The sequence below is a fragment of the Triturus cristatus genome, chromosome 11, assembly GCF_964204655.1.
Source record: "Triturus cristatus chromosome 11, aTriCri1.1, whole genome shotgun sequence".
Lineage (NCBI taxonomy): Eukaryota > Metazoa > Chordata > Amphibia > Caudata > Salamandridae > Triturus > Triturus cristatus.
In genome coordinates this window covers 1,103,276,671-1,103,294,395 of record NC_140594.1, presented here as the reverse complement: position 1 = coordinate 1,103,294,395, position 17,725 = coordinate 1,103,276,671, and the positions used below count along the sequence as shown (strand labels likewise).

The following is a 17,725-nucleotide window of genomic DNA, read 5'->3' as shown; positions in this document are numbered from 1 at the left end:
TACATGAATTATGCCCACCCTTAATTACTTTGCAGATGGAATTATCAATACGATTGTCCTCCCAATTATTGGCACTTACCCTATAGTTTGTTGAAGTTAAGTTATAATAGTAAATATCTTCCCTGTCCCTGATTACATGCACTTTTCCCAATTTTAGTTGGAGTGCAGTTAGAGTAATTAATCTGATCCCACTAATATATGGATTTTCCTCATTGTTCGTTGGGCTGGAGTGAGGACAGACCAGAACATGCAATTCCGACAAGCAAATGTCTTTTTTTTTAATTATAGTTTTAGTGAATGGTTATGTATTACATACTGGTATATGATTACTCTGGATTGTTGGTATTTAATTTTCACATTAAGGGCCTCAGTACGTTGTCAGTCGGAAACTAAACCGCCCGACTCCTTTTTGGATTCAGTTCCGACCGACTCGCGCCTGTGTTACGACTGACAACTAAGGCTCCTAAGGTGAAAATGGGTGTCTGTGGAAAACCTTGCACCCTGTGCCGGGCACCCCATGGTGCCAGCCACACTGTGCATGGTTTTACAGGGGGGGTCCCTTGGGTACCCCCTCAACCATAAACTGGAAGACTCATAATGAAGGGGGGCCAGCTAGAAGCCCCCAATGTCAGTTTCCGAAAGCCTTTTCGTGTTGGACAGACCGAGTCAGAAAGGCTGTTGGGATCCTACATCGTAATCGGTCAGTCAGAAACGCTGTCCGTTGAGCTGTGCAAATCGGCTCGAACCAACACGAATTCTCCAAATGCCAGTCGGAAACCAATTCGGAATGACAGAACGGTTTCCCTTCTGACCGCGAGCATCGCAATTAGTCGGTCGGAATTGTTTCCGACCAAGTCGGGCGGATAGGTCCCGACACAGTCAAGGAGAAACCAACTGTCTGTCGGAGGCTTTCCGACCGACAACGTAATAAGGCCCTTATTTATTTCAATTTCATGATTAATTAATTCATTATTTTCTAAATTATGTTTAAATATATTTAATTGTAGTTATTTGAGTATGTATTTACAATGTAAAAAAATATTTTTTTAATGAAATTGTTTTATATTTTTGTACATTTGCCATAAATTATTCTGTATTTTCAAAAATGTAAAGAAAATTTCACTTGCTTAGATAATTGATTTTATTTTGATGTTTACATTAATAGATGCTTACAAAAAGGATTGTAATTTTTTATAATTGATCTATGTTTTTAAGTTAAATATATTTTAATGTAGATTGTTATATTATTTTGAAATATTAGTAATTTAAAATAAATATGTTTACAAAATAATTATAAAATAAATACATTTTAGTTAGTCAGAGTATTTAGGAACTGTTTAGCATTTTGTAAAATGTAACACTATTTTTAGTAAATATATTTAAGGCCTCATTACAATGGCAGTCGAAAAGCATTCCAACCGACTCGGTGTCGGAATGGTTTCTGACCAAATCGGATTTGGGGAGTTCGACTGACCGATTATGATGTTTCCGAACACCGTTCGGTCGGACTCCAATTATTCTGTCCGACAACACAGGCTCCCATTGAAAACTATAAATAAAACACTGTGTGGGTTATTCTCAAGGAAGTGGCGGTGAGAGGCGTTAGCCTCCTTGGCTTAACACCTTTCACCGCCACTTCGGAAACGCGAGGCTGCAACCTATTCTCAAGAATGTGGTGCAACCTGGCGTTTCCCCCTGTGATGGCGCTAAGTTTCACGACTTAGCGCCAACGCAGACATCCTTTCACCAGAGTGCAAGGGTGTCTGTGTGCAGGGGAGGGTTGTTTATGTATAGGAAGGTGCCCCTTTCCTGCACATAAACAATCCTAAACTTCTATTTTGTAACTTTCATGTGTGCTGCTTCTTGCAGCACACAGCAGAGTTACAAAAGGGCATTTTTGAAAAGGTTTGTTCATGTACAGGAAGGGACACCTTTCTGGACATGAACAAACCATGACATTTTGCTTTTTCCATGTGTGCTGCACAAGGCAGCACATGTGGAAAAAGCAAAAACGAGGAGAAATAAAGCATTTCTCCTTGTTTTGCCACCTTAAGCCCAGGATTTTTCTGGTCTCAAGTGCGGCGCTGCCACCTATTATCACCGCCCTTGATAATAGGTGGCAGCGCCGATCACAATGGGTGTTGCGGGGTAACGCCCACTGCAACAGCCACTGCACGCCCCTTTCACGCTACATTTAGCATGAAAGGGACCTTATTCTCACGGCAGCGTTAAGCCACTTAACATGGCTTAAAGCCTCGTTAAGTGGGTTAATATTGCCTTGAGAATAAGGCGCTGACCCAATTGCCACGGGGACGTCAGAAAAAGTGACGATCCCGTGGCAGTATTGGCTTGAGAATATGCCCCTATATTTTCATTTTCGATTTTTTGGTAAATCCTTATGTTAATTTTAAAACTTGATAATACTGTGATCTCTATTTTTGTAGTAGAGTTTTTTAACTTTAGATTTTTTTGAAACAGGATAATTTGGAATCAATATTTTTGGTATTTTGATTATAAGTACAGGTTTAATGACATTTAGTCAGTATTTTGGCCTTGATATTTTGGTAGGTCAATATTTTTGTAGTGGTTATTCAGAAGTACAACTATGACTGAGGGGACCCAAGAGGGCAAAGTGAAAATCAGCACTGGCGCAATGAAAATTGAGGGGGCCTCCCTGCACGGTATGAAGAGGGGCACCCTCCAGGCTCAATCAGAAGCTCTCTGCCCAGTGCAGTGCCAAGGGGGCCCCCTGGAGCTTGGCCCCCCCCACACCGCGGGGGCTGCGGGGGCCTGTGTTACGCCCCTGAAAATCTGCCTATTTGCTGTGGACATTGAGAAACCAGCCCAGGTACCCTGAAGCACGTCCATCCAAGGGCCGGAGGTTTGTGATGCAAGCAGGTATCAATGGGAGTAATATTACCCCACTGAGAGATAGATGTGCATAAAGGAGATGTTGAGAGAAAGTATATCAAACCAAAGGAGATTCACCATGGAGCCATTGGCATAGGCCAGAGGTGACGATGTTGAATACCCACTTGCCAGAGTAAAAGTAAAAGTCAAAGACAAGATGGTCATGATCAATGTAGGGGTGAAAGATTAGCAGGATACTGAATATCTTTTAGGCAATTGTTTGATTTCACCTGGTTTAGTAGCAGGGCCAGAAGCCTACATTGCTTGACCCACATCATCTGTGCTGTCCAGAGCTCAGACTGCACGTCAGTCTCTTTAGAAAACTGTGGCTACCCAGATTTGCATAGAACAATGAATGGTAGTAAGCAGATCACAGACGATTCTGAAAAAGCACATGTCATGGGCTTCATCATCCCTGTACCAGAGGGAGGGGGGATGAGACAGCCAGAGCTGATCAGGTGCTAGAGTCTGGGTCACTGCCAGAGCCGCAGGTTTTGTTTGGTGCTGGAAAACATAACTGGGAGGCCTTCTGATAGGCAAACTTTGAGTGCCTTTCACTTGTGGGACTTCGGGAAAAAATCCATTAATGGGTCAGCAAGGCAGTATTTGGAAGGGATTATGTTGGCTAGAAGTACGGACTGCTTTACTCTGAGCCTGTGAATCCGGAGACAGAAGCTGGTAAAACGCTAGTGACTTGCCTAGTCGCTTGCCCAGAAGATGCCCTTAGTAGGGCATAAAGGCTCCTAATAGATTGGACATTTTGTTCTGCTGGACAGGGAAGTGCCAGGACATAAAGACCTAACCAACTTGCCAACTCAGTTTTAATTAAGGAAGTAAGACCACAGAGTCATCAGTGCCTCTGCCAGTAGTAGTTTGGCCTTTGGCATAATTTTCTGTTTAAGCCAATACCATATCAGGCAACAAGTACATCCTAATCATGGAGGAATATCCCACCAGGAAACCATAGGTGGTAATGCTGAGGAGCACAACCATGAAGATACAACCATGAAGATAGTTGCAAGGGCACTTCTAGGGATGTTTTCATGGGTTAGATTCCTAAAGGTAGTGATTTTCAACCAGGAACGAACCTCATCTTCTCTCCTTGAAAGAAAAATGGGAGCAAACTGGTGAGGCCTACCTCTTCTCCACAACATACCACCCACAGACACTTTAGCAATACTCCGTAGACCATGATGTGAACTCTACAGAAGAACCTAAGGGAATAGTGGGTTCTTCTTTTGTCACCCCTTATTCATCTAGAGAATTTTTTTTATAGAAGATGTGTTGGGTCAGTTTGGGAATCCAGTTTGTGACCAACTCACCATAGTCAGAGAAGGTTACTAAGGAACTTCTAGGTCACCGCAGCAAGATGTGTTGGACTATGTGATTTATGGGGAAGCTGATGGAACAGTGCTTGTGTCAGGTGAATAAAAACTTTCGAGCAAGCCAAAAACCGAAGGAGTGGTATGAGCAGAAGGGAACGCTGACTGGGTACCAAGAAGGATAAGAGGAGTCGGTGCTGAAGCCTATTTGTCTTGGAGTGTTAGAGGATTAAAGTGGGGGGTATTACAAAGTGGTACAGAAAATGTTTTAAATGAACATGGTGGACACACGTGCAATGCAGGAATCACAGAAGGTGCTCCTTGTGAGCTAACTGAAACCATTCCTCTGGCAAAACTATTTTTTAAACAGCATTGTCATGATAGAGAAGTTTGAGGGGGCAATGAGCAAATGCCTGTCCTCGCTGACCCCAGGGTTTATACCGTTGGAACTGGAGTTGCACACCATTCACCCCTTGCTGCTAATCATCCGATGGAGGCTACTTGGCCACAACCATAGCAGCTGGGGTTGTTTGCCGCTGTTTTCCTGGGGTCTATCTTACTATGTCTCTGCTACTTGGCAAAGCAGCCCTGTTTTCCACTTGCCTCTAGAGTTAGTGAGGGAGAATGTGAGAGAGTACCCCAGTAGTGAGATGGGAGAGGGTCCCCCTGCCTCCCTGAGTGGCTCTTTCAGAGAACTATGTGAAGCAACATTAGCTTTCATCATCATCATTGTGCCATCTGGCATTTCTGCCATGACTTGATGGGCCAGTCTGCCACTACCATATCACCAGACCATGTCCCTTAAATAGATGTTAGAGCACCACAGCCTCTCCTAAAGGTTTCATTAGGTCCAGAGGACAATTTCAGTGTTGGTCTTTTATGATCTGATATAGCCAATGCTTTGAGACACAGCTTTGCAATTTTTGCTGCATCTTTAACACTAGCCCACACAATATCTAGATTGCATACCAGTATTACTTATTGCAAACACCAACGGGTCATCTCATAGTCATCTTTCTGAGTCCTCAAAATGTCTTCCATCATTCATTTCTCAGAAATATCATGCAGGAAGGTGCTTGAAGTATTTTTGGGCATGCTGACCTTTTTAGGGTTGGCTAGAGACAGTTTCCGATGTTAGCTGAGCTCATGTAATTTTAAAAATAGTATTTGAAAGCTTTATAGAGCTGGGCTTTTGCTCCTCCCCTATTTTGATCTTCCTCATCATGGTGGCTCAATATTTTATTGAGCAGAAGTTTGATATTCCACTTATGAAGCAATTCCATAGCAGTGAATCGACAGTGTGGTGCCGATGTACTGAAGTGAAGCATTTGGCTATCACCTTCCGGTCAGCCCCCTAGTGCCACTGGAGGTGGTAATTAATGGGTGTATCAGGCCATCCTAGAAAATGTTTATAATGGGGCAGTCAGTAAACAAAGCTGTGTTGTAATGTTTGCTGCTATATTTGTATGTGCCATGAAGGTTGTCTTCATTAAATGTTTTTTCAATTTCACCATGATTGTGAGGGGCACTGTGGTGGAGAGAAGTGATTCTGTAAATATCTGAATTCAGAATGTTTTTCTTTTGTTGCCCCTCCTCTGGCACGGCTGCCATGCAACAGCATACATAGAATGAGGTGATAAGTAAACAAACACAACATATCTGTCAATAATATGAGCAATTGCCAGACTTGTTAAGCCACTGCAGTGTTTGTAAGGGGCAATATAGTGGTGGATAGCACTTCTTTAAAAGTTTTCTCACTTGGTTCTGTCACTCTAGTCCTTCCTCTCTTTCAGTGGCCTGGAATGTCAGAACCTAGCTAGAGCTGCCTCTGCTGCATGTGCATTTTCGCATGTACACTGCTTTTGTCTCTGTGGTATTACCACACTGTGCTCCTGTAATCAAGGGGTTGTTGGGTGACTGTGGTGTGATCCCTGGTCAAGTAGCAACCGCAATCAAGTGGTACAAGACAACCACAAGACAACCCTGGTGTGGTACAAGACAACCCTAAATGAACCTTTGCTCACCCCTCTGGTAGCTTGGCACAAAGCAGTCTGGCTTAACATAGAGTATTCGTAAAGTATTGTAAAGAATTTGTCCAACACTTCACACAGTAATAAAGTGCAAAACACCACACAAGAAGGAGCCCACACCAGATTTGAAAAATAGAATATTTTTTAATAAACAAAGCAAGACCAAAATGACAAAAATCTAAACAGTCAGACCAGAGGATATGCAAGTTTAAAGATTTTACAGAAAATAGAGCCAAAAAGCACAAAGTGACAATTGTAGATCTGGTTGCACTGGACCGAGAAAAAGCCACACGTTCAGGCCAATCATGAAGGACAATGGGCCGGCTAGAGACCCAGTTAGGACCGCTGAACAAAGTACCTTAAATCCTGGTTTGCAGAGCATTGTGAGGGTCCACGTAGATGATTCATTGCGCAGTGGAAGCGATGCGTCGGTTCTGAGATGCAGTAAGGCTGCGATGCAAGGTTCTATGTTGTTGTTGAGGATCTTGTCCATGAGGGCTTGCGATGTGAAGTCTGCCATCTTGGATGTGGTGTGCAGTTGGGCAATGTACCTGTTCCGTAGAGGTTCAAGGCTGCAATGTCGAGTCCGGAATAGATGTCGGGTCTCCCATTGATGTGGGATGAGAGGGCCTGTGCCGAGGTTGCATGCAATGTGCAGGGGCTGTTTGATGAGGTGGTGGGCTGCAGTGCAGGTCTTTGCAGCAGAGAAGATTCATGCAGAGATGGCGATACACCAGTTCTGCTCGGGGTTGCGCCCTGCAGCAGAGAAGATGTGTCAGTTCTGATGGATCCACAGAGGCTGGTAGAACACCTTAGGGCCCATTTGCAAGGGTCCAGGACTGGGGTGGCACCATTTGGCTGGGTAGACTCACAGATGATACAGTCCAGGTGCTGGGGTCAAGGTTGTAGGAACCTTCTGTCCCTGAGGCTTGAGTCAGGAGACCAGCCAACTAGCCCTTAGAGTCACTTTGGGGTCCTTGGTTCAACAGATGCAGGTCCAGACCTTCTCACCCAGGCAAGTGGGCAGTAGGCAGCAGGTCAGCAGAGAAGAGCAGCAGTAATTCAGGGCAGCAGTCCAGCAGAGTGGCAGTTATTTTAGCAGCACAGCAGTCCTTCTTCCTAGTAGAATATCCACAGGTCCAGAAGTCTACTAAAGAGTCCAAATAGTATACCCAGTTCTACCTTTGAAGTGGGAGAAGCGTCTAGAGGCTTGCCTTTGAAGTGCACAGGTGCCATGCCTTCCTAACCCTGGCTCCAGACTATCTACAGGGGGTATGCAGTCCTTGCTTGGAGGCAGGATACAGCCTATTCAAGTGCAAGTCGAGCGTGCCTACCTCCTCTCTCCCATCTTGCCATTGATACCCCATCCAGGCACACCTAAGCTCCCTATTGTGTGTGGCTGTCTAGGATGAATATACAAAGCCTAAATGCCAACTACACCCAGGCATGTGACTCAGAGGTAGGCTGCAGTTACTAAATGACTAGGGCAGTACCATGCCAACTTTCTAAAAGTGTAATTTTCAAAATTGTAATTTAAAATCCGACTTCACCATAATTTAGGATTTCTTATTATAATTCCAAAGACACCAAACCTGTAATCCCATTTGAAAGTTACAGTTTATTAAATGTAATAAAGTAACACCAATGTTATCCTATGAGAGAGGTAATCCTTGTATCCTAGTGAATAAGAGTTTTTCATCACCAGGGCATGTAAAACGTAAGAGAACATGTCCTACGTTTTAAATACATTGAACCCTGACTCTGACTGTCCTGGGCCTAATCCTATAAAATAGAAAGGAAGGTTTGGGCCTTTGAAAAGGTTTATTTTAAGTTTTTAAGGTTTTTAAAAAGGTTTTAAGGTTTATTAAAAGGTCAAAATGGCAGTTTAAAACTGCAAATACAGGCTGCAATGATGGGCCTGAGACATGTTTAAAGTGCTACTTAAGTGGGTGGCACAATCCTGCTGCAGGCCTACTAGTAACACTTAAATTAGATGCCCTGGCCACAGGTAGTGCCACTTTACTAGGGACTTTCAAGTAAATTAAATATGCCAATGGAGGTAAGCCAATTCTGCTATGTTCTAAGAAGAGAACACAATCACTTTAGCAGTGGCAAAGTGTGCAGAACCCTAAAGATAGTAAAAACAAAGTCAGCAAACAGGAGGCCTGAAAGCAAAAATGTTAGAGGAAAAACCACAACATGGATATTAGGTCTAACAGCCTCTTCTGAGTCTATGCCACTCATTACTAACAGCTAGACCTTGGTGTCAGACAAATGAGTTCTTCAAACAGGTATGTGAACATAAAAAGTCAAAGAAGAAAAAAAAAGATTTGAGAAGGCAGAAGCAATCTCTGTGCCAGCAGGTAGACATCAAAGCAAGGAGGTCCTGTGGGTAGCTATGGTGAAGGATGGGTGAACCCGGGAAGATGAGGGCAGCTGAGTCACGAGAGAAAGGCTTTTAGGTGGAGGAAGTAATGTGAGTCAGTGATGGAGCATTGTGTGCATGTCATTGAGATGTAGGAAGGCCGCTCTTTGAGAGCTAAAAGTGACAGAATAAATGGGAAGCATACTTATGCTTGGCTTTTAAAGGTTCTAGGTTTACTACTAAAGTCTTTCACAAAGTGACCTGACCTTCCACAATACAATCACAAACCACATACTTGTCTTATTTCACTATCTTCTTTAGACATGGGCCTTTTTATACTGCCTAACTGCAGAGGATCACATACCTCAATAACTCTGTTCTCTTCTACCTTAGGCTGAGCTACCATTATTTTGCTATTTTCAGAATGACATTCATAGAGGCGATGAATCAACTGCACCTCTAACTCATGTAACACACACTTAGTGAGAGGATCTTTTTGCCCCGCTACTAGAAAGTAAACAAAGTGTCTAACAGATCGAAAGTACTTCTCATGCAACAATATCAAGAAATCATTATGAAATATATGCAGTTGCAATTTCTATAAATTAATTAAGTAAATCTTGGTGTTGGTAAAGTAAATATCTGGCTGCCAAAGTGCAGAATATGTTGGTGTTTATATCTGGAGTTCGCCTTTCATTGCCACTCTATTGTCAAGTGAATTGATCTAAATGTGATCCTCCGGCATGTAGTTTGGTCATTTTAAGGCCATAGATTGTTTTGTAGCCTCATGCAGTCAAACACAACTCACATAGATAATTCTTTATTAAACATCATCAAATCCTTAGTCAGCAGATGGATGTATGTAGTTACAACGCACACTTTTACAACGCATGCACTTACAACGCATTTTTTACAACGCAACATCCACTACAACGCATTCCATTACATAGCATGACACTACAACGCATTTTTAAAAAACTACCTTTACAACGCATTCCATTACATCGCATACTACCTTTACAACGCATACCATTACAACGCATAATATTAAATTGCATTTAAGGTAAGTATTGGATAGTATAGGGGTAAAATTTACTATTCTAACTCCAGGGGGTGCAACAGTAGGGTAAGTGTTGGATAGTATAGGGGTAAAAATTACTATTCTAACTCCAGGGGGTGCAACAGTAGGGTAAGTGTTGGATAGTATAGGGGTAAAAATTACTATTCTAACTCCAGGGGGTGCAACAGTAGGGTAAGTGTTGGATAGTATAGGGGTAAATATTACTATTCTAACTCCAGGGGGTGCAACAGTAGGGTAAGTGTTGGATAGTATAGGGGTAAAAATTACTATTCTAACTCCAGGGGGTGCAACAGTAGGGTAAGTGTTGGATAGTATAGGGGTAAAAATTACTATTCTAACTCCAGGGGGTGCAACAGTAGGGTAAGTGTTGGATAGTATAGGGGTAAAAATTACTATTCTAACTCCAGGGGGTGCAACAGTAGGGTAAGTGTTGGATAGTATAGGGGTAAAAATTACTATTCTAACTCCAGGGGGTGCAACAGTAGGGTAAGTGTTGGATAGTATAGGGGTAAAAATTACTATTCTAACTCCAGGGGGTGCAACAGTAGGGTAAGTGTTGGATAGTATAGGGGTAAAAATTACTATTCTAACTCCAGGGGGTGCAACAGTAGGGTAAGTGTTGGATAGTATAGGGGTAAAAATTACTATTCTAACTCCAGGGGGTGCAACAGTAGGGTAAGTGTTGGATAGTATAGCGGTAAAAATTACTATTCTAACTCCAGGGGGTGCAACAGTAGGGTAAGTGTTGGATAGTGTAGTGTAATATTATGCGTTGTAATGATATGCGTTGTAAAGGTATTATGCGATGTAATGGAGTGCGTTGTAAAGGTAGTTTTTAAAAATGCGTTGTAGTGTCATGCTATGTAATGGAATGCGTTGTAGTGGATGTTGCGTTGTAAAAAATGCGTTGTAAGTGTAGTGCGTTGTAAAAGTTGCGTTGTAAAGGTTGTTCCCCTCAGCAGATACATTTTAGGCTACGAGATGTGGCATTGCGGTAACAATCGCTAGTTGAATAATGGGAGAGTCACAGGGAGCGCGATCCAAACTATGGTTGTTACCCGCAAAAGGGGATTGCATCAGGAAGCTGAAAGGAGCAAGAAAATCTGGCCGTGGTGGGATAAGAAGATTAAGAGTTGATGTCTGAAGCATCTCCTGGAGTTGCTTCCTCCTTGGTGCACAGGCTCTTCTTTGAGCTTAACAGCATTCTAATGTGTTGGTCCAGACCAAAGTGCGAGTATGCAGTGATCTCTCCTCTATTTAAAAACCTCTCAAAACAATAACCTCCCCAGTTCCATCAAACCCCAGATCCTAAACTTTCATTTTCACAACTGGTGACATCTTCAACAACAAACTCCCACCAACCTTACCAGTCTTATGAGAAACCAACATCCTCCAAAAATCACATGGACAGATGCTCAGATCAGCGCAAAGGAAGACCCTAGACATTATGCATGCACACCAGCTGGTGTGTGCTTAAAGTGTGCAAGATCTGGTCCTGACTCCCCATCCAAATCTAAGGTTGAGTCAACTACCAATGTTATCAACACCACAGAGACCAAGGTCCAGCTTGGCTCAACAAATGGTGCATTACACACTTATCACAACACACATCATTGCATTGCAGTGCAAATCTGGCAGCTCAACACTCATCCAACATCTCATCACATAATCAGCTTCACATACAACATCAGATCACATCAGTGCATCAACCATCACATCAAACATCACATCTAGCACTACATACGACATCACTTCATAATATCACATCTGCCACCACATCCAAAATCACACCTTAAAATCGGATCCAACATGCCTTTATACACAGCATTCTACAGAAAATTACATCAAACATTGTATACAGCATCAAATTGAACGAGATAGCCAAGAGCGCTTCCATTCTAACATCACATCATTATACCGCATCGAAATACCATCACTAGGCCTGGGTGGTAAATTTCGTTCCGTTCGCGGAATTTGCAATATTTTGACATTGAAATGTCAAAACTTTCGCAACCTGCCGGGAAACTGAAGTATTTTTCTTGTTCGCGCTTAAAAAGTGCATTCTCATGCGCGCGGTGGCGAGTTACTGGGTCCCTACATTCGCCGACGAGTTTTCCTATCCGTTCGCGCGCGCCACAAGATGTTGGATTGTTGGTAGCCGGTCGCGCTATCCCGCGAGAGTTTGCGATCGCGAACACATCATTGCGATCGCGAACAGGAAATAGGCATCGCGAGCAAGATGGCCGATTAGCGACCGCATGGGCTAGTTGGAGATATTTTTACCCGCAAGCACGCAAAAACACATCGCGAACGGGCGGGAAAAGCAATCTCTGCATCTTCGCGAAAGTTTTGCATGCTCGCAGAGATTTTGCGCAATTTTGCGATAATTTGCGAAAGTCAATTTCGCAAATTCCGCCCACCCTTAATCATCACATCCATCAAAACATCCAACATCATGGTATAACATTAAATCAAACATTTCATCCAGCATCACATCATAACATGGATTCAACACCATAACAATCACATAACAACATCATATTCAATGTCATATTTAACATCAAAACCAGCATCACATACAACATACTTTTATATCCAAATTGGGCATATGGAAAATGCTTGTAAACAACCACCATCGAGCATACACAAAGTGTGCAAAAAATCATCTCAACCAACATTTTTGTGCAAGGTGTATCCTCACGGAGAAATGTCACAGGTGATACCTGCAAAATATATTTCTAGTAATACATTCAATTTGACGAAAAACTCAAATTTGTTACACCCCCTAATCATAATATCATAGCATTCAACATGGTAACCAACATTGCACAACTTTCAGTATCATACCCAATATAACATCATATCTAACACCAAACACCACATCATATATAGCATCATATCGTAACATCCTATCCAACACCACATCCAATGAGAATTGGGCAAGTAAGAGGAATTTTCATCACAATATAGCACACAAGTCTCAGAAGTGTCTGTGCCATTGTGCTCGGGATAAATCACTGTGGTTGGCTTTACTTCACACTCTGGACATGCAAGTTAGATCATGCATGCAGAGATCGAGGCGTGTATGGTGTAAGCTGGGAACAATGAGCCCTGAGTCTTGACTGGACAATATTGAAGGGTAAGTTTCTATACATTTTCTATACCTAACTCCACACATACATAACTTGGTCCTATAAATTTATATATCTATATACTCAAGGACATAGATGTGGTGTTAAGAATAGTAAGTGCCTTATTATGAGTCTGGCGGTCCACGGACCACCAGATTCATGGTGGCGCAGAGGTGGCAGTCCAGCCACTGCCACACTGGCGGTCTGACCGCTCTGTTACAACTAGGGTGGTCGGACCCCCATTACACTGTTGCAACCACCAGGGATCCGAGATCCCTGGAAGTGGCGCATTGGTCTTGAGGCCATAATATGCTTGGTGGTGCCCTGAGGCACCGCCAAGCATATTACAACTTTTCTCACCACCAGCGGTCTCATGAAACTGCTGGTGAAGAGGAAAGAAAGGGGGCACTACAGGGCCCTCTCTTACCCCTGTGCATGGGGGTGCATGTAGGGGGCACATGTTGTACCCACTGTAGTTTTGCACTCACAGTTCCTGCATGGGAAGGAATGCATGACATGGTGCGTTCCTTCCCGCAAAGGAACGTGCAGTGGCGGTCCCGTTGTGGTTCAGTATAAAGCTCACAATGAGCCATTAAACTGAACCACCGCGGGACCGCCACGCCACCTGTCCGCAAGACCACAAAAAATGTGCAATCCGGCAGGTGTGCGGCGGTGAGTTTTGGCAGTGTGGGAGTGTTGTGGTGGAGTGCCATCCACTCCCGCACTGACAAATTTCATATTCAGGCCCTAAATTCTTACCTACATCTGTGCACTCACCTTTGAATATTGATGAGGTTATTTTTGTCGTATTAAGTGTTTTGCATTTATAGCAACATTAACATGTAAACATGCAAATCTATTAATTGTGTATTTTTCACGTTTATATTGACCATAGCATATGTAGGCCAGCATTTTAAAATGGCTAATGTCTGGTTGCCAAAGCAAAACCAAAGGGGATGATGGACGGAGTGTTGAACATTGCAAGCACTCACCCCCAGTCAACTGATCTGGGTTTAATCCATCATCATTCTTTAGCGCACTCCACCACCCCAGTTCAGACATGGCCATATGCAAATCAGTCTGACCCTGTGCCTCATGGGAACTGGCCAGCCCGAACTGCCAAGCCATGTCTTCCCTTGACCGGAAACAAGCATCCTGGGACCGGTTTCTGGCTAATCAGCCGTCATCAGCCAGGCTAGCTTGAATCCAGTGGCAAAGTGAGCAAGGGACCCACGTCTGGGCATACCCTGCCAACTTAGGGCGAATAAAGAAAAACCAAAGGGAATGATGGATGGAGTGTTGAACATTGCAAGCACTCACCCCCAGTCAACTGATCTGGGTTTAATCCATCACCGTTCTTTAGCGCACTCCGCCACCCCAGTTCAGACATGGCCATATGCAAATCAGTCTGACCCTGTGCCGCATGGGAACAGTCCAGCCCGAACTGCCAAGCCAAGCCATGTCTTCCCTGGACCGGAAACAAGCATCCTGGGACCGGTTTCTGGATAATCAGCCTTCATCAGCCAGGCTAGCTTGAATCCAGTGGCAAAGTGAGCAAAGGACCCACGTCTGGGCATACCCTGCCAACTTAGGGCGAACAAAGCAAAACCAAAGGGGATAATGGACGGAGTGTTGAACATTGCAAGCACTCACCCCCAGTCAACTGATCTGGGTGTAATCCATCATCATTCTTTAGCTCACTACGCCTGTCTGGTTGCCATCTTGTTTCATATCACATGTGTATTTTTATTTTTAGGAGAAGCGAAAGTTCCAATTAACAATTGCAATGTATCTGATTATTTTCTCATCTGAAATGCTATTGTTTACGTGATAACTGCAGAATGTGTTAATTAGTTGTTACAGTATACCTGCAGAATACAGGCTGGTAAAATACATCTCGTTATGTTGCAGATAGCTGTTAAATTTGAAGGACCATTACAGGAGTTTCATTGTGTAGTGTCCTGAGAAGCTAATGAGCTAGTCTTGTATCTTTGTGCCTTAACCTGATTGGAGTATTGTATGGGAATCATGTGTATGGGTAACAAATGTTAGAATTGCGTGATTTATGAAAGGGCTGAGCAGAGCTTTTCTAGAACACGTAGGGACATATCTTTGTCCATTTATGAAACCGCTTAGAGCAGAGGAGGGTGATCTCTTTATGGGAGAGCTGCTCTACTTAACCTTTTTCTTTTGAGAACACTTTATACTAATTTGTCCACTCATTTATAGGACTTTGATTGATTTAAACTGCATAATTACTAAATTCATTTATTTATTGATTACTGATTGATTCAAATTTGATGATTTTGAATCTGGAAAAAGTTTGACCTTTAATAAACATTTATGATTTGGAAACTTAAGTACTCTCTGTCATCCTTGTGGAGCCCTATGCCCTTCATGTTATTTAATGTGTTGATTTGATAACTAGCCTCTGTCATGGAGTTTGATTAATCATAATAGTGCTTTATGGGCCCGCATTTGAATGAACAAAAGCGCTACAACGATATTTCGTCCCACGGTATTGTAACAATATTCTGTCCCGTTGATATTTGGGATTTGATATTCCCTACTACAATCTGCGTGCATGAAATGCTCCTTGGAAATTCAGAAATATATTCAGTAATATTTTCAAGTGGGAGCCCAAAGAGCACCAAATCCCTCCCATCAGAAAAACACTCCTGTTATAAAACAGATTCAGCCAGACTTCTGGAATTAAGCAAATGGTCTAATCATCAGTTGATTGAAAAATATATCTCTCCCTCCCACATGCGATTTCACATTGTTCAACAGGAGTTACATCAGCATTTCACACATGGGAATGGTTTGTATTCAATCATAGGATATCCTTTCCTTCCATGAGCATTTCAGGTAGACAATAGACTACTGTAGAAAGAATTTTAAATGAACTAGAATGTGCCAAGTGGATTAATGTGTTTTTCTTGATTTGTACCCAGATAGAAATGCAGAATTTAAGTTAATGATGGGAAGAGAAGCCAGGGTTCACTTCTCTCCCATCATTTATGTGCTCTAATCAGATGCTACTAAAGAACTGGTGGCTCGAAGAAAACATTGTGCATTACAGCAGCCAGGGTCCACTTCTCTCCCATTGCTCATTCAATTGATCTGATGATAGAACCACTTGGGTGGTTTTTAGCCTGAGACGGCCGACCAAACACCTCAGTGAAGGTGGTGCCCACCACTCCCCCACCAGCAGAGTCATTCCCTGGTCCCGCCTCCAAGAATCATCAGAGTCCTGGGGGCGGGTCCAGGGAATTAAAATAAAACGATAATAAAATGGGTTTAAAAAATGTTTTATTATTATTTTATTTACTGGTGGTGGCGGGGGCGGTGCTCCTCCGCCTTAATGGAGCAGCCGCCGCTGTGAAGGGGCAGGGGCCGGTTGAAAAACAATGAGTGGGAAGAGGGAGCGTTGGGGTGTGCAATGGTGGGAGAGGAACACAGCCAATGCAGGGGGCTGGTGGCGGTATGAGGAAGCTGTTAGGGTTTGTGCACAGCAAAGAGCATGTCCCCTCTCATTGCACTAGTGGTCTTAGTAATAGCTCTCTTTTAAACATACTATTGAATGCCTTTCTTGTTATCTCAGCCCCCTCCCTAGGCTTCTGTGTATGTTGCTTAATGTATTCACAAGTTTGTATTTTTCTGTTTGATTGCACATTGGACCTTGCATTTACCAAGGCTTATTTAGAAAATCCCTCCCTAGGCCATGTGTTACTTCAACTCATTTGCTTTATAACTGAAGCTCTGCACCCCTTTCTAGAACATGGGCAGTAGGTGTTAATTCTACTCATTAGCATAATAACAGAAGCTCTGCACACCGGCATGTGAGAACCACACCCAGTTCTTTGAACCACACCCAGCTCTTCGAACCACACCCAGTCCTGTCTATAAAAGACAGCCCCAGAGCCTCATCCAGTGCTTGTGCTTGTCTACCTCCTGCTTACCTGAGGACGTATCCTTCGGCGCTGGCATTCCTGCTCTCTCCTGACCTTCATTGGCTTCAACGGGCGTGACTGCTGGCTCTTCCTTCTTCCGGTTTCCGGCTCCTTCCTGCCTCAGTCCCTCTTTGGCCCACTGCAATCAACCTGCAAAAGAGAAAGAGGACAAGGTTAGACTGATCAGTATCCCTTTCCAGCAACACAAAAAAGTGCAAAACCTTTTATTACCTGAACGAACTTTGACGGCGATTTCTGGATTCATGTTTAGACAATTTGGAACAAGATCGCTCCCACGAACTTGTGGAAGAATACTTTGTGGAACTTAGTGAAATAAACATTGTTTTACTTGGAACTTTTGAAAATCGAACAGAGGAAATCATTGGCAGCAAGGCCAACAGTAAAGCAAGGACTTGAACTAATTACCTGCGTTATCTTGATGTAAAAGTACAGTATTTGTTTTATAAAAGTCTGGAAATGTGTGAAAAGTGAGTTTACAATTAAGAACTTCGGCTTAGTTATATTAAGGTGAATGTTAGATGTTGATAACTCTGATAATGATATTCGTTTGATTTTTATAGGAATATAGGAATTTTACAGTAATAGAAAACACATCCCTGAACAGTAACACATACCAAACCTGGAAGCTAAAGACCAGGATCCAAGAGGTACTTGTAGAAGGGAATTTCTAATAGATTAAGGGTTAGTGAGGAACACATGTAGGGATAGGTTGCACTTATCTGTTCTTTGTTTATATTCCAATAGGCACCCGTTTCTACAGAAATCAGAGAGGGCCGCAGCTTGTAACGGCACTTCAACAGTGGAAATGCAAGAACGGTATTGTCTCTATCTTTTTTTTATTTTATCCACTTCCCCCCTTCCCTTGAGCTTCTGGTTCTTAGTGCACTGTTTACACTAGTGTGCTGGAACAAG

General features: G+C 43.0%; 1 protein-coding gene across 1 annotated transcript in view; it reads right to left on the bottom strand.

The window, feature by feature from the left end:
- LOC146786078 (uncharacterized) overlaps positions 1-16,853 on the bottom strand; it is a 266,708-nt gene extending 249,855 nt beyond the window's left edge. The window contains exon 1 of the mRNA XM_085635514.1: positions 16,802-16,853. The gene's annotated coding sequence lies outside the window, so the exon portion shown is untranslated. The remainder of the gene's footprint in view (positions 1-16,801) is intronic.
- Positions 16,854-17,725: the final 872 nt, after the last annotated feature.